General features: G+C 42.0%; 1 long non-coding RNA gene across 1 annotated transcript in view; it reads left to right on the top strand.

The window, feature by feature from the left end:
- Positions 1–7,618, top strand: part of LOC137445455 (uncharacterized) — a 29,271-nt gene extending 21,653 nt beyond the window's left edge. The window contains exon 3 of the long non-coding RNA XR_010988410.1: positions 7,284–7,618. This is a non-coding gene — a long non-coding RNA (uncharacterized lncRNA). The remainder of the gene's footprint in view (positions 1–7,283) is intronic.
- Positions 7,619–23,002: the final 15,384 nt, after the last annotated feature.

Genomic DNA, 23,002 nt, shown 5'->3' on the forward strand with positions numbered 1-23,002 from the left:
CTCTTGAACACCTCCAGGGACGGCGACTCCACCACCTCCCTGGGCAGCCCATTCCAATGGCTAACAACTCTCTCTGTGAAGAACTTTCTCCTCACCTCGAGCCTAAATAACTTACTATAGCCTAAATAACTGCTATTCAGACATCTCTAGGAAGATAGAGTAATCTAAACACAGGCTTCTAATGTAATTTCAAATGTAATATATCTCACACCTTTACAGAGCTGGCAGAAATGACATAGAGAATACTCTTGATCCTCTCAAGTAACATCTGGAAGCTATGAGATGCCATGGTATGTGGAATGGCTCTACATGGGATTTTAGGCAACTGAATTCCACACTGGGGAGAGGTCCAGCTCCTGATTAAGGCGTGACAGTTATGTATTTATATATAAGGGTCTGCACAGATACCTGAGCCATCTTTATAGTCAGTGGAGAACTAATCAGTTTAGGCACTAAAACCTGGAGTGCAATTCAGATGAAGTTTGCACCTTGGGTGAAATTTCATAGCCTAAAAAGTGTCTAATAACAGATCTTCCTGACAATCCTTGCCATGACTTTTATTACATTTGAAGGGAGAAGCCATAAGTTCACACACTGAGTTAATACAGTGAGGCATGGGAGCAAGTTTCCTTTGCTAGGAGCATTTTCAAATGCAACCACAACTTGGACTTCATTCCTTTGTGTAGTCTGGATTATACACTGAAATTAGATCTCATGAGAAGCTTTCTGTAGTTGTTGATGATGGATTTATCTAAATATGGGCATATCATTATTCAGTACCATGTATGACTAACTTTACTTAGTTACTTCATTAAAATCCCCCCAAATCTATGCTCTCATTAGCCAGTTCATTGTTAAAAAATAAGCTACAATTCATGGTTAATGCTAGACATAGGCTCACATAATGATGGCTTCTCCCATTGATTCAACCAACAAAAGCGTTGTGTTCTGGAGAGAGTGACTTCCTTGTGCAGAGCCATACATGTTGCACATGGAGTTTCCTCTCTTTACTGTATCCACTTTCTTCTGGAGCCTTTTCTGTAACCATCTGACTGGTGGTGTGATCACAGTATCACAGTATCACACAGTATCACTTAGGTTGGAAAGGACCTCGAGGATCATCGAGTCCAACCTGACACCACAGACCCCATGACTAGACCATGGCACCAAGTGCCACGTCCAATCTCCCCTTGAACGCCTCCAGGGTCGATGACTCAACCACCTCCCTGGGCAACCCATTCCAATGCCGAATGACTCGCTCGGTGAAGAACTTCCTCCTCACCTCGAGTCTGAACCTCCCCTGGTGCAGCTTGAGACTGTGTCCCCTTGTTCTGGTGCTGGTTGCCTGGGAGAAGAGGCCAACTCCCTCCTGGCTACAACCACCCTTCAGGTAGTTATAGAGGGCAATAAGGTCACCCCTGAGCCTCCTCTTCTCCAGGCTAAACAATCCCAGCTCCCTCAGCCTCTCCTCATAGGGCTTGTGTTCAAGGCCTCTCACCAGCCTTGTTGCCCTTCTCTGGACACGTTCAAGTGTCTCAATGTCCTTCTTAAACTGAGGAGCCCAGAACTGGACACAGTACTCAAGGTGCGGCCTAACCAGAGCAGAGTACAGGGGCACTATGACCTCCCTGCTCCTGCTGGCCACACTATTCCTAATGCAGGCCAGAATGCTATTGGCCCTCCTGGCCACCTGAGCACACTGCTGGCTCATATTCAGGTGGCTGTCGATCAGCACACCCAGGTCCCTCTCTGTCTGGGAGCTCTCCAGCCACTCCGACCCCAGCCTATAGCTCTGCATGGGATTGCCATAGCCAAAGTGCAGCACTCGGCACTTGGACTTGTTGAAAGCCATCCCATTGGACTCTGCCCATCTTTCCAGTCGGTCGAGGTCCCTCTGCAGAGCCTTTCTACCCTCTAATTGACTAACATCTGCCCCTAACTTTGTGTCATCTGCAAACTTGCTGATGACTGACTCTACCCCTTCATCCAGATCATCAACGAATATGTTGAAGAGGACAGGGCCCAGCACTGATCCCTGGGGGACACCACTGGTGACTGGCCTCCAGCTGGATGCGGCACCGTTCACGACCACTCTCTGGGCTTGGCCCTCCAGCCAGTTCCTAACCCAGCACAGAGTGTAGTGGTCCAATCCACAGGCTGACAGCTTAGTCAGCAGTTTGCTGTGGGGGACGGTGTCAAAGGCCTTGCTGAAGTCTAGGTAGACCACATCCACAGGCCTCCCCACATCCACCAGGCGGGTCACCTGATCATAGAAAGAGATCAGGTTGGAGAGGCAGGATCTGCCCTTCCTGAATCCATGTTGGCTGGACCTGAGCCCTTGGCCATCCTTCAGGTGCGCAGTTATTGCCGCCAGGATAATCTGCTCCATCACTTTCCCTGGCACTGAGGTCAGGCTGACCGGCCTGTAGTTTCCAGGTTCCTCCATCCGACCCTTCTTGTGGATGGGGACCACGTTGGCCAGTTTCCAGTCATCTGGGACCTCACCAGTGAGCCAGGACTGGAGGAAAATGATGGAGAGTGGCCTAGCTAGCACATCCGCCAGCTCTCTCAGCATATTGTGATATTACAAGCTAGTATGCTTATTGAGGATATATTACTGGTTTTATTGGGCATTTATATAGTCAGAAACCCTCAGAATAGGATAAATTTTAGATTATGAATATGAATTAGCTTGTGCCTGTGTAATTTTGGATTCATCCTGCCTTCACATTTGGATTTGTGACAATTTAGTTACCTAAATACTTATACACAAGCATCGTAATCTCCTATTTTAAGGCAAAGTAGCATAGAAAATAAGTTCTTCTGCAATTGCCTACCATGATGCTTGTCACAAGTTCACTGTGTGAAACCAGAAAAAGCAGGACCTTTATCCATTGTATGTACACATTTTTATTTTCAATTTCTTTGTAGCCTGCAAGGGATTTTAAAGCAGATTCAAGATGTTTAGGAAACTGAGGTCTACCTGTAGAGATCGCTGAATCCCACTACTAATTGAAGTATGAGGTCCACAAGGGTTTAAATTGCAGCTAGTGACATTTAGGACAGGTAAAAGCAGCAAAGGTAGTTGATTGTAGAAATAGATTACCTAAGGCACATTGTGGAATTTCTGTCATGCAAGGCTTTAAACAAAAGGTTAGACAAATGTTTGTGTGGAGTACTTCAGCTGTAGTTTACTCTTTCTTTGGCAATGAGATGTATTAAACCACCCCTCAGTATCTTTTCTAGTCTTATTTTCATTCAGACTATTTGAATTTTCTATTAATTTAGAAACAAGACACAAAATGCAGATATTTTAAACTAAGACCAGTAAAAGGTGTAAAATGTTGTAACTTTATCTGAAGAGTGTGATCACACACAAAGCCTCTAAGCCATTATTAAAGTTACTTCTGAACTTAGTCTTGGGGTGATGGATTTAAAATTTTAGCACTAACCACAGAAGATTCTGTAATCAATAATGCAGTTCTTTATGAGAACAAGCATGCTATGAATGTGTCCAACTACTGTATCTAATGGCTTTTTCATGACCAGTAAATACAACTCTTCTCAAAATCCATGTGCTGTATGAGTCAGATTCTGCTGTCCTTACTAACATACCCTGTGCCAAAAATACTGTGCAGACCAATTGACTTCTTGTTTATGTGAGGAAAGCCAGCTGGATATGTACTGCAGAATCTTATCCTGGCTCTTTTGAAGAAAGCTCTTATTAAATAAATCATTCACAGATAGATAAATCCGAACTTGAGTACCTGAAAGTTAGCAATGATTCTCCTTTGCAACAAAGAGACAATCAAAATTCACTCCACTATACACAGCTGAGATAGAGTTATATCATCTAAGCATTTGTACTCTGGTGATCACTGCTATCAGAGTAAAGAGGAAGGTTCAAGTCCCATTTTAGGCAATAGTGATTCTAGGGAGAAAATGAAATTACTAAAGCATTTTCTGGAGGAAATTCTGGATCTAACATTGGAAGCTTTATTCTGTGTGTCAAAAGTGCAAATATAACTATGGAGAAAAATGATTCTGCCCTGTAATGATTCCCACCTAACACTCCATCTCTAAACTATTGCATAATTAATAGCTCATGCATTGGTAAGTGCATTGTCATCATTCAGCCATGGTGGTCAAACACACCAGGATTAGATTATTCTGTTCTGCACTTTTTAAAGCTATGGGTATTTGCTGTGATACAGCTGAGTAGAATGATCATTCTGAAAGATATCCTCAACGTTACCACTGTATCAATAAAAATGGTGAAAGAAACCTCTGAAAAGAACAGCAATAGATTTGGAGTTACTGTTGCCAAGTATGAAGCCAGAAAAAAATGAAAGTGAATCAAATACAGAATTGTGGTGGGTTGAAAATTCCCCCCAGCATTAAATTTGCCAGACCAGCTCAGTTGGAAGCAAATGAAAGCTGTATTTACAAGCAAAACTACAATCTACAATGGAATGCAATGAATATGTACAAAATACAAAGGATTTACAATATTTACAGGTATTTACAATTAATGAACAACACAAGGATCCCCCTGGTCAAAGACCGGGGAAGCTAATAGCTTCTCCCTCCCTGTTCCCCCTTACCCCATACCCCGTACATAAAAGGGACAAAAGAAAGGAGATGAGAGATGTTAGACTTAGCCAAAACAGAGCAACCAAGGACAAGCAGAAGCGAGTTAAGTATCTCTCCCAGAGTGAAGAAGTGAGGAGATAAATTGTTTACAGTAATAGCTTAAATCCCCTGTCTTGGTGGTGGAATTCTGATGGAACTATCATTATTTTCCTTTTTACACCCAATAGTGATTTATTTACATTTTGCTACTTTCTGTTCAAGATGTGTGGAAAATTCTTAAAGGCATAGCCTAAAACTACCGCAGAAATGCACTTTAAGAGTCATACGAGTAATTATGTACCATTTAAAAGAACAGGTTCCCTTACCCCTTCACTTACTCTTTCAAAGTCTTTCCCTTGTCAATCACTATTATTTTGGTTTTATTTAGACTGAACATCATCTAATTCACACCATCCATGTAATTTTATCACATCTCTCCAGCACCATAAGGCAAAGACACTTATACATATGCTTGATGAAAAGCAGGTGAAGAGTTTATGCTATTTTAATATTACTTATTATTATATTTTCACAGATTAATATTTCCAAATTAAATATTAGCATTTACAGAATAGCTTTTCTTTTCCCTCTCCTCTCCTCTCCTCTCCTCTCCTCTCCTCTCCTCTCCTCTCCTCTCCTCTCCTCTCCTCTCCTCTCCTCTCCTCTCCTCTCCTCTCCTCTCCTCTCCTCTCCTCTCCTCTCCTCTCCTCTCCTCTCCTCTCCTCTCCGAACCTCTTCTCTCCTCTCCTCTCCTCTCCTCTCCTCTCCTCTCCTCTCCGAACCTCTCCGAACCTCTCCTCTCCGAACCTCTCCTCTCCGAACCTCTCCTCTCCGAACCTCTCCTCTCCTCTCCGAACCTCTCCGAACCTCTCCTCTCCTTTCCTCTCTGAACCTCTCCGAACCTCTCTGAACCTCTCCTCTCTGAACCTCTCCTCTCTGAACCTCTCCTCTCCTTTCCTCTCTGAACCTCTCCTCTCCTCTCTGAACCTCTCCTCTCTGAACCTCTCCTCTCCTTTCTGAACCTCTCCTCTCTGAACCTCTCCTCTCCTCTCTGAACCTCTCCTCTCCTCTCCGAACCTCTCTGAACCTCTCCGAACCTCTCCTCTCTGAACCTCTCCTCTCTAAACCTCTCCTCTCTTCTCTTCTTCTCTCTTCTCCTTTCCCTTTTTCTTTCTGGTTTTCTTTCCATTTTTCTTTTTCTGTTTTGATAGACCTATTTCTCTTCCAGTCTGCCTTTCATGGGTCCATTTGCCCATTCTCTTGGAAGGTGCTTGTATAAGCATAGTAGCTGTAAGTTTAACAGGGCAGGTGATATGCTGGCAAAATACAAAGCTATGCATACCAGTATGTACTGAGCTCAGGAAAAACTATGCATTGACACCAGTCACTTCTGTAATGCTCTACTGACATTCAGGTAACTGCATAGCTAATGATATCAGTGGTTGTTGACATATGTACACATTTCAGCAAGGACTCTCCACTGTCTCTTCAAGAATGACACCATGAACTGCAGGCTGTTGTTCACTATTCACTGCTAAAGCACGTTGCTGAGGTTGCTATGCAAGAAGAATAACAGAAAACCTTAGTTGAAGTGGAACTATTCTCTCTTGTTTATTTTGTTACCTCTCTTCCAAAACACATGACAGTTACCACATACACACAAACCCCCACAACAAACAGCAAAAAGAATCAAGCAACCAAACAAAACTCAACCCAAACCAAACAAAACCACCAACAAGAAAACCTTTTTCCTTCTTCTTCACAGAAGCTTAACTCTAGATTCTGTCTCTGTGTAAATTCAGCTGAACAGAAAGACAGTTTTGTTTCTCACCCTAAAACTCACTACTGGTTTTTGGTATCTTCATGAGTGGATTTCCTCCTCTGAACTACACAGACTGTAAGATTTGTTTGGCTTCCAAGTGCATTCATGTTGTAAGGACAAAGGCTGCCCTCAACAGCCATCTTTGACTCAATATATTTCTGAAACTCAATGCAAATCATTGCAGTGAAAGATGAATTGCAGAGAAATGGTTGATTTGAACATCTTTACCCTGAGAAGTTTCATTTCATCTTAGCTCATCACAACAAGCTCCTCTGGGGTGAAAATGTAGCAAAATACATTCCTAAATAGAACCAGGGAGCAGTCATCTAATTCTTTCTGAGAGAGCTCTCAATCTTCCTGTCAGCCTAATCTTCTGAGAAGAATTCTTTCCCCTAGAATAATTATAATCAATAATCTTATATGCTAGTGATATAACTTCTGCACTATTGTTTACCTGCCTGCCTTTGGGATTGGAACCGTATTGCACTTAGACTGCTGAAATTTTGTAAAATGTCATTATTTGACAGTTTAGCCATCTGCCCTCATCCAGATGCTACCATTCTCCTAGACTGATCTGTCACTGGATGAATGCTAAAAGCACAGCAGCCTCCAGAACCCAGTTACTGTGAAGAAGTGTATGTTACTGTTTGCTAGCTCAGCTTTTTGCTCTCAAATATTATGCATATTCATTACTCTTCTGAATATGTTGTCTAAAAAGCTATTTGGAACACATTTAAAAAAAAAAATGGAATTACTATGCAAATTAGCAATTTTTGAGCCACAAATTCCTTCTTTCTTCCCCCCGCCCCCGCTGTCCCATTTCCTCCAGGTGAATGACACTCTTTGGATCCTGCCCTGAACTGTGAAAAAGTACCAGCAGTCTTTGTACAGAAGCTAAAGAGAAGATCTTGAGACGATGACTACCTTCTGCAGTAGTTCAGAGCTTTTCTTCTTTCTTAAACATCCTCAGTTTTTATCTAGTCATGATAACATCAGCAGTTCCTTTGGGACATTATTTTGCTGAAGTGGCATGCTAAGTCATGTCTTTCAAACCTTTTTGATTTGTACCTTTCTTTCTTCCATGTACTGAGGGGTTTGAAGCACAAGCCCTATAAGGAGCCCTAAGGGAGCTGGGGTTGCTTAGCCTGGAGAGGAGGAGGCTCAGGGGAGACCTTATTGCTCTCTACAACTACCTGAAGAGAGGTTGTAGACAGGTGGGGGCTGGTCTCTTCTCCCAGGCAACCAGTACCAGAACAAGAGGACACAGTCTCAGGCTGCACCAGGGGCGGTTTGGACTGGTTGTTAGGAAGAAGTTCTTCACAGAGAGAGTGATTGCCCATTAGAATGGGCTGTCCAGGGTGGTGGTGGAGTCGCCATCATTGGAGGTGTTTAGGAGGAGACTTGATAAGGTGCTTGGTTGCATGGTTTAGTTGATTAGGTGGTGTTGGATGATGGGTTGGACGTGATGATCTTGAAGGTCTCTTCCAACCTGGTCTGGCCTATTCTATTCTATTCTATTCTATTCTATTCTATTCTATTCTATTCACCTGAGTAATTGCTTTTCCAGGGAAACAAAAAAAACCAAAACTCCAAGAACCGCAACAAAAAACCCAAACCAACTAGCCAACCAAAACAAACCCCAAACCAAAGCAAATGCCCAAAACACCAAACACCCACCCCCAAAAAGCCCTAACAAACAAAAATACCCCCCCCCCCACTAAAGCCCAACCTTGTACATAAGCATTTCATTAAAAAAAAAAGGGAAAAAAGCAGAAGTTTAAAAACAAGGTCACCCAGTTATTTTATAAACCTTCTTAAAAAAAGAGAACCCTTCTGGGAGGAATGAGGCATGCAGTTTTGGGATGTAGCAGGAACCTTTCAACATGAAGAAAAACAACTGTACAGAGGATTAAGGGTAGAGGAACTTACTTATTTCCTCAGTTCTTAACACATGGCATCAGCCTAAAGGTTATGTGGAGGGTCACAGAGGCTATAGAAGGTATATTTAGGATTTAGGCTTACACATCAATAAGTAACTGCCTTAGAGATGTGGCTGGCAGGCAAAAGGATACAACTAATGGTCTTAGGAAAAAAGAAATACAAATCCTGCTAGGTTAATCATGAACTTAGAGGAAGGAATAAATCTCATTTTCATGTTCTTTACTTAACTGGTGTTATTATTCACCAGTGGGGGAGAGGCTTGAATTCTTGAAAAGGTTGATAGGATCATCTCTGTATCTCTATGCCTAGGTACTTAAGCAGTTCTTAGCACTGCAGTGTGTGAGTGACTTCCAAACACTGAGAAATAAAAATAATAGCTCATGTGTTTTTCTGTCATCTAAGATTTTAAAAGAGGTAAGTTGGGTGTTACAAAAGAAGGAGCTGCATGTGTCTGGGTAGATGCCAATAAGGCATGCACAATATAGCATATCGTCCAGAGAAGGGCAACGAAGTTGGTGAGGGGCTTGGAACACAAGCCCTATGAGGAGAGGCTGAGGGAGCTGGAGCTGCTTAGCCTGGAGAGAAGGAGATTCAGGGGTGACCTTATTGCTCTCTACAACTACCTGAAGGGGGGTTGTAAACAGGCAGAGGTTGGTCTCTTCTCCCAGGCAGCCAGCACCAGAACAAGAGGACACAGTCTCAGGCTGCACCAGGGGAAGTTCAGGCTGGAGGTCAGGAGGAAGTTTTACACAGAGAGAGTGATTGCCCATTGGAATGGACTGCCCGGGGAGGTGGTGGAGTCGCCGTCACTGGAGGTGTTCAGGAGGAGACTTGACAGGGTGCTGGGTTGCATGGGTTAGTTGATTAGGTGGGGTTGGATGATAGGTTGGACGCTATGATCTTGAAGGTTGTAGGAAAGCAGAAAGTATCTATGGAAGGTTTCAGGACAAGAAAGAACAACAGGCCACTGATACTGGAAGGATGGCTTGATGATAAAGAAGAGCTGACCATGGTAAACAACCTGACGTGCCAGTCAAGAGGACGCTTGTCTCCATGCTGGAGAAGACCAACCTGATATGGGATGAAGATAACAATGGACAGCTGCATATCAAAGGAGAAAACCCAATTAGCAGCAGTGGTGCAAGAATGTCAGGGAATTGCTTACCCTGCTCGATTTTTCCTATATAAGCTGCTTGTTCTGTACCAATAAACGATTCCTGCCTCACCAACATGGGAGTCTGTGCATGCTTTCCGAAAGAAGGTCTCTTCCAACCTGGTTTATTCTATTCTATTCTATTCTATCTACTTGAGAAATCTAGACATTTTTGTTTACTCCCCATGAAAAAAGAATGACAGAAGAAACACCAATAGAAATAGAGAAAGAAAAAATGAGGGAGTGCTGGCTGAGGAAAGAGAAGGATGAAAGTGCATTTCGCCAGCAGCAAAATTAATTCAAATATGCAGAGGGTGAGAGTTCACATGGTCAGTGTTAGTCAGTGGACACTGTGATATTTATCCTAGCAATAGAAGCTAAAAATAAAGTGTCTGTATCAGACAGAGGCAGTTATCACTAGAGGAAAAGACACACTGAATATGGCCTCTACCTAAATAAATCAAAAATGGATGCATTTTTTAATCCCTCTCTGGCAAAGCATTGCACTAACATGCTAACTAAAAAAGATAAGTTTTAGTCACGGATACGCTGGCTGGCAAGTTGCCTACATGGAAGCCAGTAATGGATTTACCCTGTTCTATTTCCACAGTTGCTTCTTAGAGAACTAAAATAAAGCTCATTTTCGTGATCTTGCACCCTGCCGCTGTTTATTAATATTTAATGGTATTAATTGCTTTCTCATTCACTAATAGATATTCACCTTGGGAGAAATTTCAAAAGCAGAAAAAAGAATAATTTGGTATATAGAATCATAGAAAGGTTGGAAAAGACCTCAAAGATCATCAAGTTCAACCTGTCACCCAAGACCTCATGACTACTAAACCAGGGCATCAAGTGCCACATCCAATCCCCGCTTGAACACCTCCAGGGATGGTGATGCCACCACCTCCCTGGGCAGCACATTCCAATGGCTAACAATTCTCTCTGTGAAGAACTTTCTCCTCACCTCGAGCCTAAACTTCCCCTGGCACAGATTGATACTGTGTCCTTTTGTTCTGGTGGTGCTTGCCTGGGAGAAGAGATCACCCCCCTCCTGGCTACAATCTCCCTTCAGGTAGTTGTAGACAGCAATAAGGTCTCCCCTGAGCCTCCTGTTCTCCAGGCTAAACAATCCCAGCTCTCTCAGTCTCTCCTCGGAGGGCTTATGCTCGAGGCCTCTCACCAGCCTCGTTATACACTGAGAATAAACCGAAACCTTGTGAGCCTGTGTTGTTTTCTTATCTCTTTCTTGTCTCCTCATACTTCTTTCTGCCACCTCACTTCTTTGTTATTTGCATAAGTGTCATGAAGACTGTGTTGAATGTTGCATAGTTTTCACTCTTGGGTTGGAGGCTATCTCTCAGGCTGTGAGTCTGAAGGGAAATAAGGCCAAGAGTGAAAACTGAAAAATGGATCCTCATTCTCAAACTCATATCAATTAGCATATATTTGACACTAAGGCTAAAACTGACCCATATATACTTTTATTGAATTCAGGCATGCTATATGTATGTGTAAAATTATATATGCTGGCTTAATTGTAGTTTTGGGTTTGGAGAAGAGGAAACTGTAATCTTATAGAACAAACTCACAAAGAAAACATTCTTAATATAGATAACACCATGCACTGCTAGCACTGTTGATTACCACTAATTACAACAAACCTGAACATTTAAATCTGCAAGAGGTTATTCCTCAGGCAAGTTCTCTTTGTCTGCCAGACCTAGTAAATGGATAACACTGCAGGCTTCTGTAAGCTCTCTGACAGCCCTGTACCTGTATGTCCATTGACAGCAACTATATCTTGCTACTTTCCTCCGCAGCAAACTTTGACTTCCATTGAGTGTTCAGCATGCAGATCTGAAGGTCCAAAGGCACTTCTTGACTTGCTGCCTGCTACTTGTTTGCCTGTAATGACTCTTGGGTCAAAATACTCCTTTTCCATATTGGATTCTTTTGACTTGTAGGTGATAAGACTAGGGAGAATGGAGCAAAACTAGAAGTGGGTAGATTCAGATTGGATGTTAGGAAAATGTTCTTCACCATGGGGATCATGAGACACTGGAACAGGTTGTCCAGGGAGGTGATAGAAGCCCCATCCCTGGAAGTTTTCAGGGCCAGGCTGGATGGGGCTCTGAGCAACCTGATATAGTGTGAGGTGTCCCTTCCCATGACAAGGTGTTGGAACTAGAGGATTTGTGACGTTCCTTCCAACTCTGACAATTCTGTGAAGTATTTGTTTTAAAGAACTGATACAGCAGGTTGCAGAGATGCAGCATAAAGGCATGAGGAGTAGATAGAAGCTGAGTGAGTATACTGCTGAACTGCATTGTATCTGTCAGTATTGATATCTTCACTTTGTTATAGAGTGAATATCAGGCTCTATAAGCCTCATTGCATAAATGGGCTATGAGGTGCTTGTGAGAAAAAAATGCACCTGGGAGACAGCACAGAGCAGGAAAAAGTAGTGTGCTGTCTAAATTTCCCTGTAGCACATTTTCATGATGATAACAAGCAAGAGCAGGTTGTTAATTATGAGCACCCATGTTAGACAGAGTTTATATTTCATGCTCCTCCTTTTTGAGCAATGTTCCTGCTTTGTGACAATTCATCCCGTTTCTAGCTCTAAAAATTTCCCCAAACTTTAGCTCAGAGATCCTCTCTGTTATGTTCCTGTCTTTATCTCCCCACCTTTCACCACTCCTGTTCTACTTCTTACTCACAGTGTCAGCAGTGCCATCAGTCAGCTCCCCACAGTCATCTGTGATTTTATTCTTCTCATCCAAAATTGTAATTAATTTAATTCATTGCATCTGCTTGGTCTGGTGGCTTTCTTCTGTGTTGTGATCTCTCTGCCTACACCCTCATATCTTGAACCCTTTTCTACCTTCTACCAAAATGGTTTCAATTTTTGTTTGAACTTGGTTGCCTCTGTCCTTAGGTGACCTCCAGTTCCCAGCTATCTGCATAAGCTTTACCATTGATTCTAGGCTGTCCCTTGGGGCTGTAGATTTTTGAGGTCACAGTTCTGCAATTTCTCGGCTGAAGGATCCTCATCGCTAAGGTTTCAATTTGTTTCTGTTAAAACAAAACATTAGATTGGGGAACTGGAGTGAAGTGAACAGATACTGGATTAATATCACAAACTGACAGTTTTTTAACACTGCAGGGAAAATGTAGCCATAGCAGCCCCAAATCACTTTTAAATCTGGTTGATAATAAAGCGGTGTCTCCATTTAATGAAGAATTCAATATGTAATGAAGGCATAGTTCTACAAAGAGTACTAAGGAGATACAGAGCTCAGTGGATTAAGTCAGCTGTACCTTTTCATGTGTACAGTGGGGAATATATGTGCCCTCCTGTAGCAAGCTAGTTTTCTTGAAGAATATGGGGTAGTTTTATGAACTTTTCATTTAATTTATGAAGTGTCTTTCTCCAGGAAAAATAAACTTACCTCCTTGTTGTGGAATTTCAAATAAATGGGTAGAAGTACACAGATAAAGTTGAGTGCATGGCATTAAAATGTGTGTTTAGATACAGAGCAACTTCCATCTCCAATGCCTGCTCTTGGCAATATTTTTACAGGGGGAAATAAAGAATTCCTCAAAGCTAGTTCCTTCCTTTCTACATTTTCAACTCTGATAGTTCCTTGCTTTCCACTTTTTCAACTCTGATAAGCACTACTCCACCAGCCATCAATTTCTTTCCTTTAAGTCACTTCCAACAGCCATTCTGGGGATCCATTACACAGATAACAATAGCTAGAGCCTCTGAACAGTTCAGAAGCTTCTGAGTAAAGCTATGTTTTCTCCTGGAAAATTTGTCTTCCCTGCATTATGAAAGGTAATATGAACCAGGTACTGTAGCTCTGTGTTTTTTCCAGGGAGAGTTGTTTCTCGTAGGTGTTTATTCAGTTTATTCTCTGATTTTGCTAGCTGGGTGACGAGAAAAATAAATCTATTGAACTGAAAAATCCCTGGAAGCTGATGGTTTGGACTACTAGATGTGGTAGTCCCTAGGATGCTCAAGCTTGGGATTTTTTAGACTAGTTTCCAGAGTAATTCTATGTTAAGTTCTTTAGCACCGTATTAATCTTGAAAAGACTGATTTTTTTCAAGATTGAATACTGTGTCCAGTTCTGGGCCACTCAATTTAGGAAGGATGTTGACTTGATGGAACATGTCCAAAGAAGAGGCTGAGGGAGCTGGGGTTGCTTAGCCTGGAAGCAGGAGGCTCAGGGGAGACCTTATTGCTCTCCACAACTACCTGAAGGGAGGTTGTAGCCAGATGGGGCCTGGTCTCTTCTCCCAGGCAACCAGCACCAGAACAAAAGGACGTAATCTCAAGCTGCACCAGGGAAGTTTTAGGCTGGAGGTTAGGAAGAAATTCTATACAGAGAGAGTGATTGCCCATTGGAATGGTCTGCCTGGGGAGGTGGTGGAGTCACCATCACTGGAGGTGTTCAGGATGAGACTTGATAGGGTGCTTGGTTTAGTTGACTAGGTCGGTTGGATAACAGGTTGGATGTGATGATCTTGAGGGTCTTTTCCAACCTGGTCTGGTCTATTCTATTCTATTCTACTCCTATTCTATTTCTATTCTATTCTATTCTATTCTATTCTATTCTATTCTATTCTATTCTATTCTATTCTATTCCATTCTATTCCATTCTATTCTATTCTGTTCTGTTCTGTTCTGTTCTGTTCTGTTCTATCCAATCCAAAGATGCATTTGAAAATCTTTGCAGACTTCCTTAAACACCATGATTCTCTCTTCTTCGGGGCTAATATCTTATTGCATGCTAATTCAAGTCCTATCCACGGTCTGCTGTGCCTTGGCTGACCTTCTTTGAGAGGTGAAGATTGCCTTCTGTCTTTGTTCTTATGGTTCTGTCTTACAGCTCTGCCTTTTTTCACCTGTGAGAGGTACACTGGTGTACTTGTGATGGGCTAAAATTTTCCCCCCAACATTAACTTTGCCAGACAAGCCCAGTTGGAAGCAAATGAAAGCTGTATTTACAGGCAAAACCACAATCTACAATGAAATGCAATGAATATGTACAAAATATACAGGATTTACAAACAGAACAAGAGCCACCCTGGTCTACTAACTTCTACTAAATACTAGCTTCTCCTTTTCTGTCCCTGTCCCCATCCCCCTGTGCAAAATAAAGGAGAAAGGAGCAGACAATGTTACTATTAGACTTAACCACAACAATGTAGCCAAGGGAAAACAGAAGCAAGCTACTATCTCTCCAGAGTGAAGAAGCAAGAAGAGAACTGCTTTGGTACCACTGGTCTGATGTCAGATATCTCTCCAAAGGGATTGTTCAGAATTTTCTTTGTTTTCCTTTTTATACCCAATAGTGATTTATTTACATTTTACTACTTTTCTGTTCAAGATCTGTGAAAAATTTTTAAGGCATAGCCTAAAATTACCTCAGTACTCTACACAAATTATTTGATTCCTGGGCAGGATGTGTTGGTATATCAGAAAAAAAATCCTCTGTCCAAACAACACCAAACAGTAAATTATATGGGACAGGAGGGAATTAATAACAGTTGCTCATATTTTACTCAAACTGAAAGCCCAGTCTGGACATGATTCAGCAATGTACTGAGCACTTAGCTACAAATCCGTCAAAGAGTGCAATCAGGTTGATTTTGAAGGGGAACATCAAGATTTAATTTTCTGATGACATTACCCCTGCTTACCACATTCCAGTCACAAGCACAGAGAATAAGCCTACTATGGCATTGAATAAGGCCAGTATCTTAAAAGGAAATGCCCATTTTCTCCATTTCAGATTACTTTCACAAATTCTGGAAATGCTAATTTATTATAGTAGATTAGTTTAGAAAATGCCAGAAAAATCTAACAGCTCATCAGCAGTCAGATTCATCTTGCAAGCATGGGTGTTCATGTACATGCTTCATCAGTTCTTATTAGATGAAATACAGTTTATAGTGCAGGGGACACTGAATACCTCACAATATCTAGACTACAATATTTTTACTTCCTTCTCATTCTAAGTACAGTCCTTAAAACCACCTGGATTTCTAAAGGATCAGTTTTAATCATGAGTTAATTTCCATGTTCAAAGGTGGTTCAGGTGCTAAAATCTAAATATGCAGCAGAAGCTTTATGAAGTAAAAAGCTTAGTTTGATGATGTATATGTTTCCATTCAAACCATAGTGCTTGTTAAGGTGCAGAAAGAGATAAGTTCTTAAGCTGGTTTTCGTGACTTTCTGTACACTGAAAAGAGCTCCTGCAGAGAATTGCCTTGGTTATCCCAGTTTGTGAAACCTCATGAGGTTAAGGACATGCTTCCAGGTGGCATTAGACCATCAGCACTTTGCCTCTTTTCAGCAGTGCAGGTTGAAAAGCCTGATGTATCTTGGATATTGCTCATTCTTGTCCCAAAAATACTCATGTGTGAGATGTGTAGATCTATGGCCACTTCTAATGACAGAAACATACTTGTGGGCATAAGCAAACTTGTGGATGTGTAAGCCTTTTTTTACACTTAATTCTTCTCAGCTGAGGCTGTGGTTTTTAGCAATCCATTGGTGCTTATGTGGCAGACATGCTTTCAAAACTTCTTAGACACCTGTACTCTTAGGCTGCAATTAATTTTACCCAACTTGACTATTTAAATGTTTACTTGTGTGAGCCTAAACTCATAAGCCTAACATCCCCTTTTTTTGGCCAATAAACAGGCATGTGCAGAGGGCAGTTACTCTAGGAGATAAATAGGACAAGCTGCCCTCTTGAGATGTCTAATTACCAGTCTTAGGTGATCCTGCTTTGGCCGGGGGATTGGACTAAATGGTCTCCATAGGTCCCTTTCAATCCCTACTATTCTGTGATTCCATGATTCTCTGACTCAGGTGACTGGCTGAGGTTCTGAAGATGAATTTACACACAACAAAACACTCATAGGAATTGGGATTTGGATGAAGATGCTAAAATTTCAGTCCACATCAAAACTGAATTCTGAAGAAAAAAGCCTGTTGACATTACTGAAGACAGATTTTGAATCTAAGAGCCCAGTGATATGCTTGCAGCACAAAGATGCAGGTACCAGTCATATCAGCACAACTTTCTCAATTTGCCAGTAGCAATGTGTGGTAGTTTCAGGCTGTGCCTTGAAAATTTTCCACAGATCTTGAACAGAAAGTAGTAGAATGTAAAAGAAATCATCATTGGATGTAAAAAGAAAATAATCACAGAATCACACAGAATCACAGAATCACCAAGGTTGGAAGAGACCTCAAAGATCATCGAGTCCAACCTGTCACCACAGACCTCATGACTAGACCATGGCACCAAGTGCCACATCCAATCTCCTCTTGAACACCTCCAGGGAGGTGACTCCATCACCTCCCTGGGCAGCACATTCCAATGGCTAACAACTCTCCCTGTGAAGAACTTTCTCCTCACCTCGAGCCTAAACTTCCCCTGGTGCAGCTTGAGACTGCCCTCTTACCCATTCCAATGGCTAACAACTCTCTCAGTGAAGAGACTTGAGACTGTGTCCTCTTGCTCTGGTGCTGCTTGCCTGGGAGAAGAGACCAACCCCCACCTGGCTACAACCACCCTTCAGGTAGTTGTAGACAGCAATAAGGTCTCCCCTGAACCTCCTCTCCTCCATGCTAAACAATCTCAGCTCACCCAGCCTCTCCTCCTAGGCTCGAGGCATCTCCCCAGCCTCATTGCCTTCTCTGGACATGTTCAAGAGTCTCAATGTCCTTCTTAAAGTGAGGGGCCCAGAACTGGACACAGTACTCAAGGTGTGGCCCTAACAGGGGCAGAATGACTTCCCTGCATGATGTGGCCCAGGGGTGCATCTCTTCAGAGTCCCATCCAAAACCTAAGGATGCTCCAGCAGGTGGATAGAAGCAGCAAATGATAAATTTCACGTCATTGCCTGCAGGTAATGGCCTGTACAGAAGCCAGTACAATCTGTGCTGGGACGAAAAGGAAGGGATGAATTATGAAAACCTCATCAGATATTTTTTTTTTTTACAGTGAGAAAATAGCTTGATGGAAGTTGCATCTGTAAAAAGCATAACAATTTGAAGATATCTTTTTCCTTTCAAAAAATATTTTCAGTTTTAACTTAAATAATGCTTTTGACTTTACTGGGTCCAGTTTTAAAAATATTACAAGGTTGTTTTGTGGTTTGTTTAATTTTTTTTTTTTAATCAGAAAAAGACTGAAGGTTCATTTATCTGCACTGCTAACCCTCAGAAAATCAAAGTGGTACTCTGGGAAAAGAAGGAATGCAGAAGAGAATGGCTTGATGGCTTGATGGCCGCACCCAAAGAGTGGCTGTCAATGGCTCCATGTCCCAGTGGAGGCCAGTGACAAGCGGAGTCCCTCAGGGATCAGTCCTGGGACCTGTCTTGTTCAACATCTTTGTGGGTGACATGGACAGTGGCACTGAGTGCACCCTCAGCAAGTTTGCTGATGACACCAAGCTGTGTGGTGCAGCAGACAGGCTGGAGGGAAGGGAGGCCATCCAGAGGGACCTTGACAGGCTGGAAGGTGGGCACAAGGCAATCTCATGAGGTTCAATAAGAGCAAGTGCAGGGTCCTGCATCTGGGTCAAGGCAATCCCAGGCACAAATATAGGCTGGGCAGTGACTGGCTGGAAAGTAGCCCTGAGGAGAGAGACTTGGGGGTGCTGGTGGACAAAAAGCTCAACAGGAGCTCTCAGTGTGTACTTGCAGCCCGCAAAGCCAATCAGATCCTGGGCTGCATCAGGAGAAGTGTGGCTAGCAGGTCAAGGGAGGTGATTCTCCCCCTCTACTCAGCCCTGGTGAGACCCCACCTGGAGTACTGTGTCCAGTTCTGGAGCCCCTATTACAAGAGGGATGTGGAGGTGCTGGAAGGTGTCCAGAGAAGGGCCACAAGGATGATCAGAGGGCTGGAGCACCTCTCCTATGAGGACAGACTGAAGGAGTTGGGGCTGTTCAGTCTGCAGAAGAGAAAGCTCTGAGGTGACCTAATTGTGGCCTTCCAGTATCTGAAGGGGGCCTACAGGAAGGCTGGGGAGGGACTTCTCAGGATCTCAGGTAGTGATAGGACTAGGGGGAATAGAATGAAGCTGGAGGTGGGGAGATTCAGGCTGGATGTGAGGAGGAGGTTCTTCACCATGAGAGTGGTGAAACCCTGGAATGGGTTGTCCAGGGAGGTGGTCGAGGCCCCATCCCTGGAGGTGTTTAAGAGCAGGCTGGACGAGGCTCTGTCCAGCCTGATCTAGTGTGGGGTGTCCCTGCCCATGGCAGGGGGGTTGGAACTAGATGATCCTTGTGGTCCCTTCCAACCCTGAATGATACTACGATACTATGATACTATGATAAGATGACTTGCAGATTTTCTCCTCACTTCTATTACTTGAATCCAGTTATTGAATCTATATGTCTTCTGTCATCATGATAACAGAAAACACTTTTCCATCACTTACATTTGACCAAGAGGTTGTAACATTTTCTTTCAGGTATGGAATGAAGCGCACATGACTTTGTCACTGCATGAGTAGATTACTGTAGAGTGCTCCTTTTTTTTTTTATGGAAAATTATTATAACAATTTCCTGCAGCAATTTTCCCTGATGCTATTGTCACATAACAGGGACAGTAGAGAGGCGTGTAACTCACTGAGTAGAACTGTTTGTCCATCAAGCAGCAAGGAGGTTTGATAGAGGTGTTACCAGGGGATTATATCCAAAGTACACGTTAAGGGAATTGTGGCTGAAGATGTATAGACACAGAAATAGCTGATGCCTGTCAGAGCTGCTAAAAATATTCTTGTTATTGTCAGGTTACACAATGGTTTAATTCCCCATGAAAGTCTGGGTGACATATTTTCTAGCTAAGTGAATAAAATGACAAATACTACCAGGGCTAATAATAAATGAATTTGCCTTTTGGATGGTAATCTTTCATGCTAGCTCATATGCCAGTGCTTAAGGCAAACTATTTAAAACACACTTCACTTAGTATGAATCTGGCAAAAACACACAAGGAAGAAAAATGAATCACAAGCTTTTTGTTTTTGACATATGTCTCTCTTTCCCTCATCTAGAAGCCATTTAACAGGCCATGGAATCAGGAATAAGAGCAGTTTTATGCAATAGATCAGTTTTCTAAATAATAATTTACCCAAAGAAAGAAAATAGTATCTATGTTGGTGTATAGTATGCCTCTATATATTATTTTCAGAGGAGATTTTTGTGATTTATATACATATATATGTGTGTCACATTCTGTGTTTGTCCAATATGCCTTTATACATGGATACCACAGAATCACAGAATTGTCAGGGTTTGAAAGGACCTCAAGGATCATCCAATTCCAACCCCCCCTGTCATGGGCAGGGACACCTCATACCTGATCAGGTTGCCCAGAGCCACATCCAGCTGGCCTTAAAAACTTCCAGGGTTGTATTAATTTAATATAAATTTCTTTGCATATATGGTGTAATAACTCCTGAAATGGATATATTTTTGTAATTCATTGGACTTTACAGACAAGTCATAGATAGTACAGACAAGTCATAGGTTTTGTTATAGTAATGCCACTGTGAAGATTTAAACATGCAAAAGTCATCTGCTTGGGGTCCAAAAGTAGCAGAAATCTGTTTCCCTACTGGAGTTCCTGGCCAGATTCTGTCAGCTATAGTTCTGGTGTGAGGAATTTAGAATTAAGGCAAATCTTTGTGCTTTGAAAAATGGAATATCATGATGGAACTGGAGTACCTTATTTGTTGAGTCAGAGTGTGAATAGAATAGAATAGAATAGAATAGAATAGAACAGAATAGAATAGAATAGAATAGAACAGAATTAACCAGGTTGGAAGAGAACTTTGAGATCATTGAGTCCAATCTATCATTCAACACTATCTAATCAACAAAACCATGGCACCAAGCACCCCATCCAGACTCCTCCTAAACACCCCCAGTGATGGTGACTTCACCACCTCCCTGGGCAACCCATTCCAATGGCCAGTCACTCTTTCTATGAAGAACAACTTCCTAACATCCAGCCTAAACCTCCCCTGGCACAGCTTGAGACTGTAACTGGTAAATGGAATGGGCCCCTCAGTTCAAGAACAGGGAAGTGATTGAAAACGTCCAGAACAGAGCCACAAAAATGATGAAGGGAGTGGAACATCTTCCTTGCAGGGAGAGACTGAGGGAGCTGGACTCTTTAGCTTGGAAAAGAGGAGACTGAGGGGTGACCTCGTTCATGTTTATGAATGTGTGAAGGCTGAGTGCCAAGAGGATGGAGTCAGGCTCTTCTGGGTGATGCTCAATGACAGGACAAGGGGCAATGGGCAGAAGTTGAGGCATAGCAAGTTCCATGGAAATGTAGGAAAATCTTTTCCCTGTGAAGGTGATGGAACACTGAAACAGGCTGCCCACGGGGTGGTGGAGTCTCCCTCTCTGGAGATATTTGGGAGCTGCCTGGATGTGTTCCTGTGTCATCTGCTCTAGGTGATCCTGGTCTGGCAGGGGATTGGACTAAATGATCTTTCGAGGTCCTTTCCAGCCCCTAACATTCTGTGATTCTGTGATTCTGTGATTCTGTGAATAGTTTACTTTCAATAGGCTGTACAGGGATCTGTTGATCTGTTTTCAGCAAGGAACATTGGTGATCTCAACCTAATCTGAGAAGGAGAATTGACCAGGCAACTGTTACATCAAGAAAACCCCAAAGCCCAAACCAAACACCCTCCTCCCCTACACACACACACACACACACAACACAAACCAACCCAAAAACCAAACAAAATCAAAAAAGGGAAATTTGGTAGCATATAGCTGGCAAAAGACCCAGTAGTGTTCATGTTTTTTTCTGCAATCCTGAAGTATTTAAAGATATAATGAAAGCATGATGAGGTTTGTAAAGCATACACAAATCTGAAAATCCCTTTGGGTTATGAAATTACAGTATCCCATAAACTGATCTGCTCTGATAGGTCAGTTGAATTACACTGAATATATATATTGTTTTGGTGATCTGTACTTGTATATTAATGTAGTATCTTGACTTCAGCTCATCTTCAATAAAGGGAGAAACTGAGACATTATCCCTAAACAAAATGCTTTGTTTTTTTTTTTGTCTCAGTACTGAGAAAAACAAATAATGCAAAGGGGAAACAAATGAATCTAAGTATCCTCTTAGAATTATTTCCCAGTTATTTTTTCTTTTCCTAATAGTCTTTGAAGTCTTCATTTGCTGTCCTTATCTTTCTTTATTTCCATTTTCTTTTGATCTTTTCTCTTTCTCCTCCATTGTATTTAAATCTCTTTTCCACTGGCTCATTCATGCAGCCAGATCTTTATTCCACATACTGTTGATTCCTCAAGTGCCAATTTTGCTTTCAAAGCTCTTAGTCTAACCCACACCATTCCTGAAATACACTCAGTCATTCCCTACTAGATGCTGCTGCTGATTCTGAGAGAAAATCGCCTGTGCAATATACATTAGGACACACACAGCCAGTGTTATAAGAGCGTGAGGATTCATCTATCCCCAAAAGAGGGAGAGAGGAGAAAGAGACCAAGAAAGAAATTTCATTTTCCTAACAAGCAATCATTAAGAAATCATTTTAAGACTCTGACAATAATTTCCCAGTGGCTGGCTGTGTGGGGAAAATAAATAAATAAAGCAGGCAAGAAATTGTGTTTCATGCAGAATACCAAGTAATTCTATATGACAATGTGAATCAAGCACTTGGGATGCTAAGAGAATACAAATTAAAGCTCACTCAGCCAACATGCTGCCTATCTTGATCAAAAATGTCTAGAGATTCTTAAAAAAAATAAACAACCAAAACTAAATCTCTTTTCATTTTGTTTTTACTTTTTTTCCCCTATTTTTCTTTTGTTATTTCCAGTGTCTGTCGAAGCACTGCACAGTTGAAATATAGTGCACATGCAAAGTAAGTTTTTATAAGCACTTCCATTTAACATTTAATGCATCTGAAAACAACTGCTCTTTACAGAATTGTAAAGAACATTGGGAGTCTATAGGGCACGAGCAGTCAGTCTAATTGTCCAGCACTGCCTAGCATCAGGCACCTTATCACTCCCCACCGACTCTTTACAGAATGCAGGTTCCTCATTTCCTATGCTTCTCATTGTCTAAAATTGACAATGTGAATATTCCCTTCTCCTTCCTTTACCCTTCACCTGATTTAGCTGTGGTCATGACAAAAAGCTAATCCATTAGAAGCAAAAGCCTTTGTACGATTTCATATAAAATGCTTTGTGAATTGCAACATATACTACTATGCACTTGTATTTTAAGTGTGCATTGTACAGAATAGTGCATGGAACTGCATTAAAAAAGAATATTTTCCCTGTAAGAAGGTATGTCTCTGCTGCGGCAAACAGAAAATGAGTGTGCTGTCCTATACACTGTGTTATCCATCTTGTATA

This window comes from Melanerpes formicivorus, unplaced genomic scaffold, assembly GCF_026170545.1.
Source record: "Melanerpes formicivorus ecotype bairdi unplaced genomic scaffold, bMelFor1.0.p_v2 SCAF_2, whole genome shotgun sequence".
NCBI classification, from domain to species: domain Eukaryota; kingdom Metazoa; phylum Chordata; class Aves; order Piciformes; family Picidae; genus Melanerpes; species Melanerpes formicivorus.